Raw genomic sequence first — 9,148 nt, forward strand, 5'->3', positions numbered from 1 at the left:
CTCACTCAAGCATGGGTGAGACCTGTGTGGAACGAGGAAATAACTGAGATTCAGTGTATTTTCTCAGCACACTGCTACAGGCTGCTAATCAAATCTTTCAGTACTTCATAGACTGATACTGAGAGCTTCTGTACACTACATGCTACGTACATGGACAGCCTTGATAAGATACACGTTTTGGTTTTTGTTTGAGCTGCAATGACTTCAGTCGTACTTAGTGAGTCTCCAGTAAAACTCTGGGTACTGAATTGAATGTTCAGATTACAGTGCTTTCTGTGAAAGCCTAACAAGCTATATGGATTCAACAGAGATGGAGAATATAAGCTTTTTTTTTTTTTTTTTGCCTTCTACCTGATAAAACCTAGTCAGTCCATGCCAATTTTTGTGAAACAGCCTGTAGGTTTATGAATCTGTTTGCGATACTACTCAGTTTAACAGTTTCTTATGCCTTTATGTGTGTGCCAGGATTATTTTGCTGTCAATCAGAATAGGTAAAACACCATTTAAATGAACAAAGTTTTGTGGTTAGGGCTCCATGCATTTTGTAGCTCCACGATCAGAGGTTTGCTACAGAATTTACTCTTTGCCATTAAGTTATCTTCCAGGATCTCAGTTTTAATTTTATTTCTATTCTTGGTTTGGTCACAAGGAGAATAGTAAAATTGTGAATTGTTAATAAATTAAGGAATGGCTACCTGAGTCGGTAGAGAGCTTGAGTCAAGCTCTCAGAGGTACAGACTGCCTTGGTTGTCTTATGATCTAGTGGGCTCCATAATTGGATGGCTATGAAATTTGGCATATTTTTCACAATGCCACATGCGACCACTGTTTTTGCTGTAGACTACTTTACATCTTAACAGAAAGAACATTGATGATGTGTTTTGCCTTTCTGCTTTATTGGGACTTACTGGTAAGTGTCAGTCAGCAGTAGGAGCCTGCGTTTTCACCAGTTGACAAAACTAAGCAGAAGATAAGTTTTGAAAGGCTCGAGAACCAGTCTAATTCACAGACCAAAAAGAGAGAAAGCAGAAAATGCAGGCCAGGCACTCAGAAGATTAGAGAATATAGGAAGGTCAAGACCAGGAGAAGTGAGTATGTGAACTGTTGAAGGTAAGATCCACAATGTGTCTTCAACAGATTTTGGGCTGGGTTGCCCTGATGTAAATGCAGGAGGCTGCCCGTGTCTGTGGGCCATTTAGGGGACAGTTAGGAAATTCAAGATTTGAGACAAGGTAAATTAAGCTCTAGTTAGGCACAGTTGGGAGGAATGGCATTGAAAGATAATGCTTGAGAATAAAGTTAGTTAACATAATTGCAAAATTTGGTCGTATTGTGCCAACTATTTTGGCGTGCACAGGAAATGGTAGTTACCTCCTTTCCTTCACTGATCCAGGCAAGATGGTTAAAAACCAGGACCCCTCCATGAAGTTACTGTAAGGCAGAATTACTAATTTATAACTCCTTTGGCACTAACTAACTTTGAAGTTAGAAAAATAGTACCATAACTCAAGTTGAAGCTTCAAATGCATGAATCATCAGAAGAATGAACACACAGTATTGGAACCATTGAACCTATGTGATAATTTAAGTGCCTGTAACTTTGTACTGTAAATCTTGTTCTAGGTAACTTTAAAAAGGGAAATTATTTATACGGTGTGTTTTCTGCCTTAGTTAAAAAAAACCCACCCAGTCCTATATACAATTAGGTACATGTTGCACACACACATATGCCATAGTCAAGATTTGAAGAAAAAAGTTAGGAATAATATTAAAATTGATGAAAAAAAAATGTTAAAACTTCAGACTGATTTATGCCAGATTATTTGATTTCTTAAAATATGTACATGGAGATTGTTTTGATACGTTTTTAAATTTCTCTTGGAAATACAACTGATAGAAAACAATGTAATGCAGAACTTGTGATTTCTGAACAATTACAACTTCTAATGTGTTAAATTTTTTGTTTGAATTCTGTAGTTCACCTAATGTAAATGGTCAGGCAAAAGATTGCAGTATTTTTATTTTCTATTGTGATGTACAGACTTTATTTAACAGTTCTACGTATTTTATAGAAGAATAGCTATTTCAAGGGACTTTTTTTTTAAATAAAGTCATTACTTTTGTTCAGTAATGCCTTTAAGTATTAATATGTATTCTGGCTGAAAAGTTCATAGGTGTGTCAGTTATGATTTTAACTTATTTGAGAACACCAAGACATATATGATGTTGTGCCACAATCCTCATGATAAAGGGCTTTTTAGAAGAATATTTCTCCGTCCATTGCCAAGAAATATATAACAAGTTTGAAATTTGTTAATCACGTCTTCGCACATAATTTTTGCACAGGTAAATATTTGGTATAAGCCAAAAAAAAAGTAAGGGAATAAGGTGTTTTCTTTTTCCTCTTCTCGGTAAAAAGAAAAAAATGTGTATGTAGGTACCCTACTAGCTTAAACTTCGAGAGCATGGAGGTGTATTTTTTTTCATTTCTTTTAGAAGTTGCCACACTGTTATTAGCTGTAAGCTTGTTTTGTGAAGTTTTTAATTCATTTTTCCCAAGTCTTCAGGAAGCCATTGCAGCAAATAGTAGTTTGGATTGATTTTAATTATTCACTTTTCTCCTCCATTGTTTAGGCATTTTCAGGACAAATAGGATGGTGATTTTTGGTAGACTAAGACCAGTATTGATTTACACATTCACTTTAACACAGAAGTTAGCTGACTGCTGCAGAGATCTTTGAGGGAAAAGTTCTTTTTACCTATAAGCTTCATCTTAGTTTTCCAATGTTTAATTTACTAGTTTCATAAACATATCATGCACGTGAGTTGTCACTGTCCTGAACAGAGGCTGCTGTATCTTTAGCATTCCTTGATTCCCTGATACTCCAAAACCCATTACCGCTAATGGACTTGGTTGCATAAAGCACTTGAATGTACATATCTACATTCCATGTAATGTCATTACTATTTGGAACCTAAATGTGTCTGTGCAGCTATTTTAGCAATCACAGGTTGGGGGAGGAATCACTCAATGTTAACCCATTAGTTTTTACACACTTGGTTCAGGTTCTAAAGATGAGTTGCTGCTTTATGCAAAACTATGAAGTTCAGAAGCCTTTAAGGTCAGGGAGGGTAATAGCAATCTCCTGTAGAAGTGTGATTAATCTCATTTTGTTGGTCAGAATTTTATGCACTTGTTATCAGAAGCAAATAGCCCCCAAAACAGTGGGGGTTTTGAGGGGGGCTGGTTTTGGTTTTGTTTTTTGTTTGTTTGTAGCAATACACAAGTCAGAAATGTGGAAAATATCTTGGGGAATATCAAGACTGTGCCTTGGAAGTTCTTAAACAATCATATATGGAGGGTTTTTTCTGTATTTAACCTGGTCCACGTGGTTTCAGTTAGATGGAAAATAATCTGAGTCACATATAAAATTCATACTGTCACAGCAACTAAAAGGAAAGTTTCTGCATTCCAGGGTAACTTGGAAATTCCACAAGGAATGTGATGTTCCTAAAGAAAAATGTAGGCTTATGTTTTGAGTTTATACCAAGTTTTACTTGCTAAGTAGTTGTTCCTTAGTTTTACTTGAAAAACAGACAATTTTCCCAATATCCATCACTTTCCCCAATTATTTTCTTAATCAGTCTGTTTTGAGGTATTTAATAAAATGTAAAATTAATATTTTACTCTACCTGCATAGAGTCTAGAATCAAATTTTAGATCTTGATCTAAATGACCATTTGAATGTGCTAATAAAACATAATTTGGATACGTTTAATCTACTCTGACTTCACAGACTGTATTTTAACTGTTCACAATCTTTGAAAAGCAAAGATACTGAGTGAAAAAGCATTCTCTGGCTATTGCAGATATTTTTTTAAGGGAAGTTACATGCTCATGTCAAATATTAGAATGATTGAGCATTTCCACATTCTTCTGACAGTGCCTCTGAAGTCAAAAGTCTTTACCCTGTGCCCGCAATCTTTGTTCCAGATGGGGGTATGTCTCCAAGTGGCCACCATGCTGCACATTACCAGTGCTTTATGGAGCCATGGGGCATTAGCCTTGGTTGGTATAGCAGAAGCGGAGTGCACATTACTCCTGGTTTCTGAATGAATCTCTTGTAATTGTTGCTTTGTAATATTTTACCTCTGAATGCAATTGTAGAAGCCCACATCATGTAGTGACATTTGTGCTCTGACATGCCATGCCCAAAATGAAATGTACTATATTGTATACAAGAAGAATAAATAACATTGTAGTTAACCTAGAGAAGATGTAAATAAAATATGAAAGAAGAGTGGAACAAGACAAATGGTCACACTCTTGTGTGTGTTATATGCCAGAAGTGTAGAATACTCCTTTAAAAATGTAACACACTAATGTATTTTGTACAGCATCTGCTTTAGAAGGTGCCTTATTGAGTTTACCATGAATTGCTTGTTCTGTACACAGATTATGTCCAATGTATCATTTTTAAGTAAATAACCTTATTTTAGTACACATTAGTTATGTGTTTTGTTACTATAAGATTTTGCCTTAAAATGTAATGACTTGCGAATCATGATACTGTAACTAAATAATTCCCTACTTTTTAATACCTCGTTTATGTTTGGTTTTTTCACCCACAGTCTTTGAGTAAGTTGCTAATGATCACTCTTACTGTTCAGTGGTGTTCAGAAATACTTGGTGCTCTCGAAGTTCAGGTTCTCCTGCTTTTTTTATCCCTGACATGCAAGGCCAGAAGCAAGTAAAAATTGATCAGTTCTTCTATTTGACCATATGCCAGTTCACTACAAGTTGGTTTTATCTGTATAAATTTGTCTCAAGCTCTTCAAGTAGAAAAAAAAAAAAAAACAACAGGGTGGGAGTGGGTTCTGTAGTTGGTTTCTGTTCCCTCTGTACAACATTCCTTTGTGAAGTGATAACCAAATGAAGATATTTGAGCTTATGTACTTAGGCGTGTTAGTTACAAAAATATGCAGGTGCTTCTGGTATAGCCTGCTAAATACACTCTTTTATGATTCAAGCAAATGAAGACCAATCAAGGGGATCTCTCATCTGTGAGTACACAATTCTGTAAAATCTCAGAACTTATTTTCTCATTGCAGAAATCTCATTGCTACTCTCCATAGAGTTCACTTTTCATTTGAAAGCAGGAAGAAGTAAGATAAATTTCTGTTCTCTTTTTGCCTTTCATCAGGAATAATCTTAGCTTTAAAGATATTTTTTTTACAGTAGCCATAAAGTTTTAATATCTGAGCATCATATAAACTGTTATCAGTATATTGTAAAGATAATTATAAGACTTTTTCCCTCCCTCCCCCCATAAAGTCAAATTTTGGATTCTTGCATTAGAGTTCTGGAAAGTGCAGTGGAAGACCAGACTATGTACTTGTAAACCTTTTTTTTCCTTAATATATTTTACCAGGAAATTACACTGCACAGTTCTGTCTACGATTAGTAGCACCTTGGAAAAGCTGTAAGAATTTTCTTATGGTTGTAGCTACTGATAGTGTTTGGATTGAAAACTGGGATTTTTACATTAGCATTGCAGGAGGTTGTAATGAAAATACTGTGGGTAACTGAAACTTTTTGTACCAGTCTTTGTTTCCGTGAGCATTGTCTTTCCTGGTGTTGTTTCTAGAAATGACCACAGGATGGTGCTGTGTCCTACAGATAGGAAGATCCTTTTGAAAAAGTGGGAGGTTTGTGGTAAATGAAAGTAAGCTCTACTGCCTGCTAATAATAAGTATCGCAATGTCTGTGTATAATTATTTTTGACCTCTCTATGTGTTATTGATGAGCTTACGTCGGTATTTAAGAACTGAAGCAGCCATGTCCAGTGTCATGTCTAAAAATCCCACAGGAATATTTTGTGTGCAACCCAAAAAGCATACTGGGTAGTTAGTGAAGAGAATCACAAGCTTTTAAATAGATTGTAGGATCATCACTAATTTCACAAAGGATCCAACTTAATTCCATGAATTTCATTAATCTCTTCTGCAGCTTTATCTTCACCTCTCCCCAGAATGCCACTTCAGTCTTTCTCGTTGTTAATGTACTAAGCCAATACTGGCTGTGAATTTGAATCAGGAGAGGACCACTAGTGTGGGTTGACAGCCTCATGAATCTGGTTCCTGAGGGGTGACCACTGTGGATTTGCATGCTGTGAATATCTGAAATGGGTTCAAATTAATCTCATTGCAAAATTCAGGCATTGATGGATCTATGGATAGTAAAATTGTTGATATACAACAGGTACTTGCATTTTGAGTGAAGGAAGGAGATCATCTTTGTAATGTAAAAGGAAAAAACATGAGGAGGCTTTAATTTTAAAATGTAAAGCACTATAAGGTACTGGCATTCATAAAGCAGTACGTTTTAGTAACAAAATAATAATGTAAAGGCATTAACAAGCACAGCTTTTTTTATATCTTTTATAAGGACCTGGAGGTCCAGAAATCTGAAGTATCATCAATATTTTCTGGCAGTTACAGGATTTATAGGAAGGACTACGGGAAGTTGGAAAATTTTTTTTCTGCTTTTTTTTTTTTAATTTTCTTTTTTCTTTAAAATATGAGGCTCAGGTTGATGATTCATATGTATCTATATCTTTGAGTAAGCATGCATGGTTCTTGGCTGAAATTGCTGTCAGGCATGCTAATCTTAGTCATCTGCTATGAGAGAAACTGAAGTGATTTGTCTGCTCTTACAGCTCTTTTCCTAATGCCTGTGGTCAGCTTCGGTTTGTTATTCATGGCTGAAAAGCCCTGTTCTTAATGCACTAAACCAACCAATAGCTGCTTTAAAAAAAAAATAATAATAATTAATCCTCCTTGTCCTCTTGCTATTTTTCTTTCCTTTAGGTCCTAATCTGGAGTCTGCTGTCTCTTCATAAAAATGGATTCCTCTTGCATGTTACCTAAAAATGCAGGTCATCATGATGTGGCTTTGTTAATCATACAAAATAAACATCAAACCTCCCAAAAACAGCAAACAATAAAAGTGTTTGGGGAGTGTGAGGGTGTTTAAGGACATTTATACCGGTAGTCAAATAGTTTGCTTGTATTTGAGAGGTGGTTTAGATGGGAATTTATTAAAAAGCTGCTGTGTTGAAAAAATTTAAAAATTACTACAGCCCAGTAGCTTAATCATCTTTCTTCTTGTTGCCTGAGAAGGAAACAAAATGTTTTAACCCATTATTTTTCATGAATTTTTTGCTACAGTCTAAAAATGAGTTTGTCAGTTTCTTTGTATATGCAGGTGGCTAAGATAGAATGTGTATTTGAGGAATGCAAATATGAAAATATCTTTCACAAGATCACAAGAATCACAAGGTTGGAAGAGACCTTTGAAGATCGAGTCCAACCATTCCCATCCTATGCTAAACCATATCCCTAAGTACCTTATATACCCTTTTTTTAAACACATCCAGGGAAGGTGACTCAACCCCTTCCCTGGGCAACCTGTTCCAGGCCCTGACAACTCTTTCAGTAAAAAATCTTTTTCTAATATCCCATCTAAACCTGCCCTGGCACAGCTTCATGTCATTTCCCCTTGTTCTATCTTCTGTTACCTGGCTGAAGAGACCATCGCCCACCTCTCTACAACCTCCCTTCAGGTAGTTGTAGGTGGTGAGAAGGTCTCCCCTCAGCCTCCTTTTCTCCAGGCTAAACATCCCCAGCTCCCTCAGTTAATTATGTTAATTAACGTGTTCACTCTCGAGTCAATCTCTGAACTTGCCTTGCTTATTCTTCAACAAAAGTAAACTCTGGTAAGTACAATGAAACCAAACCTTTGAAAGTCCTGTCAGGATGAACTGCTGTCCTATCCAGTACCTACCATGTCCTTTTCCATGTGGCTGTATGGGTTTTGTTCCAGTTGATGCTTCTGCACAGAATTGGTGTGCCCTGAAGATGTGTTCCTTGAGCTACCCTGACCTGAGCAGCACGCTCTGCACTGCAGCACGCTGCCACTGCAAAGGCCCCTAATTGGAGGAGCACTGGTAAAAACGCCTGGGTCGCCCCAGTGCAGGAGCTTGGAACTGAAAGAACCCAGTCTTACAATTTGATGCTTTTCTTCCTCTTTCACTTGTCACGTCTTCAAATTTTTCTTCTCTCTTTCTTCCCTCAGATACTTGAGCTACTTGTGGGACAGATAGTGAGCACGTTGTGCTGCCTGCTGCAGGGAGGCGCTAGATAATATGGAGACACTCATTAGCCCATTAGTCTCATGTGATGGGAGATGATTTTTAGTCGTTCGGATTTTTCAGGATGGAGAATAACAATCTTCTTTGCAGTTAGTAGCTACAACTGCTTTGTAGCTTTATTTCAAAAGATACATGTCTGCTTGTCAAGCTATTAAGTGCCATGTGTATTGGTACCAATGTGTTTTTTAATAATTTTGTAGTTTTGTGTTGCTTAAGAGAACGAGTAGGTGGTGAGAAAATTCATTAAAAACAGGCTAGATTTCTGTTTAAAATTGTTACCTTAAAAGGGCATAAAATACATAGCAAGAGTTTACCTCTTCTATAAAAAATACTGGGAATTTCTAAACATATCTCCCTTCCGTAGGTTTGTTTAAATATTGCTATGTAAGGCATTATGAGAGATGAGGAAAACTGCCACCATAATCCAACTTCTTTTAAAATTAAAAACTTGGGGATATTTCTTTGACAGAAGAACATTTAGAACCAGACATGGTGATCTTGATATTTTGGACATTCAAAAAAACCTCCACAGTTTAGGAACTCTATTCTTTGGTTTACCTGAATTACAATTTTATGTAATATATAACAATGACAGCAGCCCAGTGAGCTTCCTCCTTTGTTGTTGGTTTTATTTGCTTGGTTTTAAACCATTCACTAAATGCTGAACTCTGAGCTGAATTTATGATGCTCTTCAGGGTTAGCTGTAGAAGCAAACTGCATTTTCACTAATATTTTTTAATATTGTTCACATTCTCCTAATGTCTAGATGTAGATGTAATCCATCATATTATTGTTACATTGCTTTTTTGTGTGTGTGTAATGTAGTTGAAATACAGCAGAAGCTCAGAACCAAAGAAACCAGGCCATTTCTAACATCCTTGCCTACAAATACTAGCATAGGGTGCCTTTTATGGGGTTTGATCAATCTCTTGTAA

Source organism: Gallinula chloropus (genome assembly GCF_964237585.1).
Source record: "Gallinula chloropus genome assembly, chromosome: 5".
Lineage (NCBI taxonomy): Eukaryota > Metazoa > Chordata > Aves > Gruiformes > Rallidae > Gallinula > Gallinula chloropus.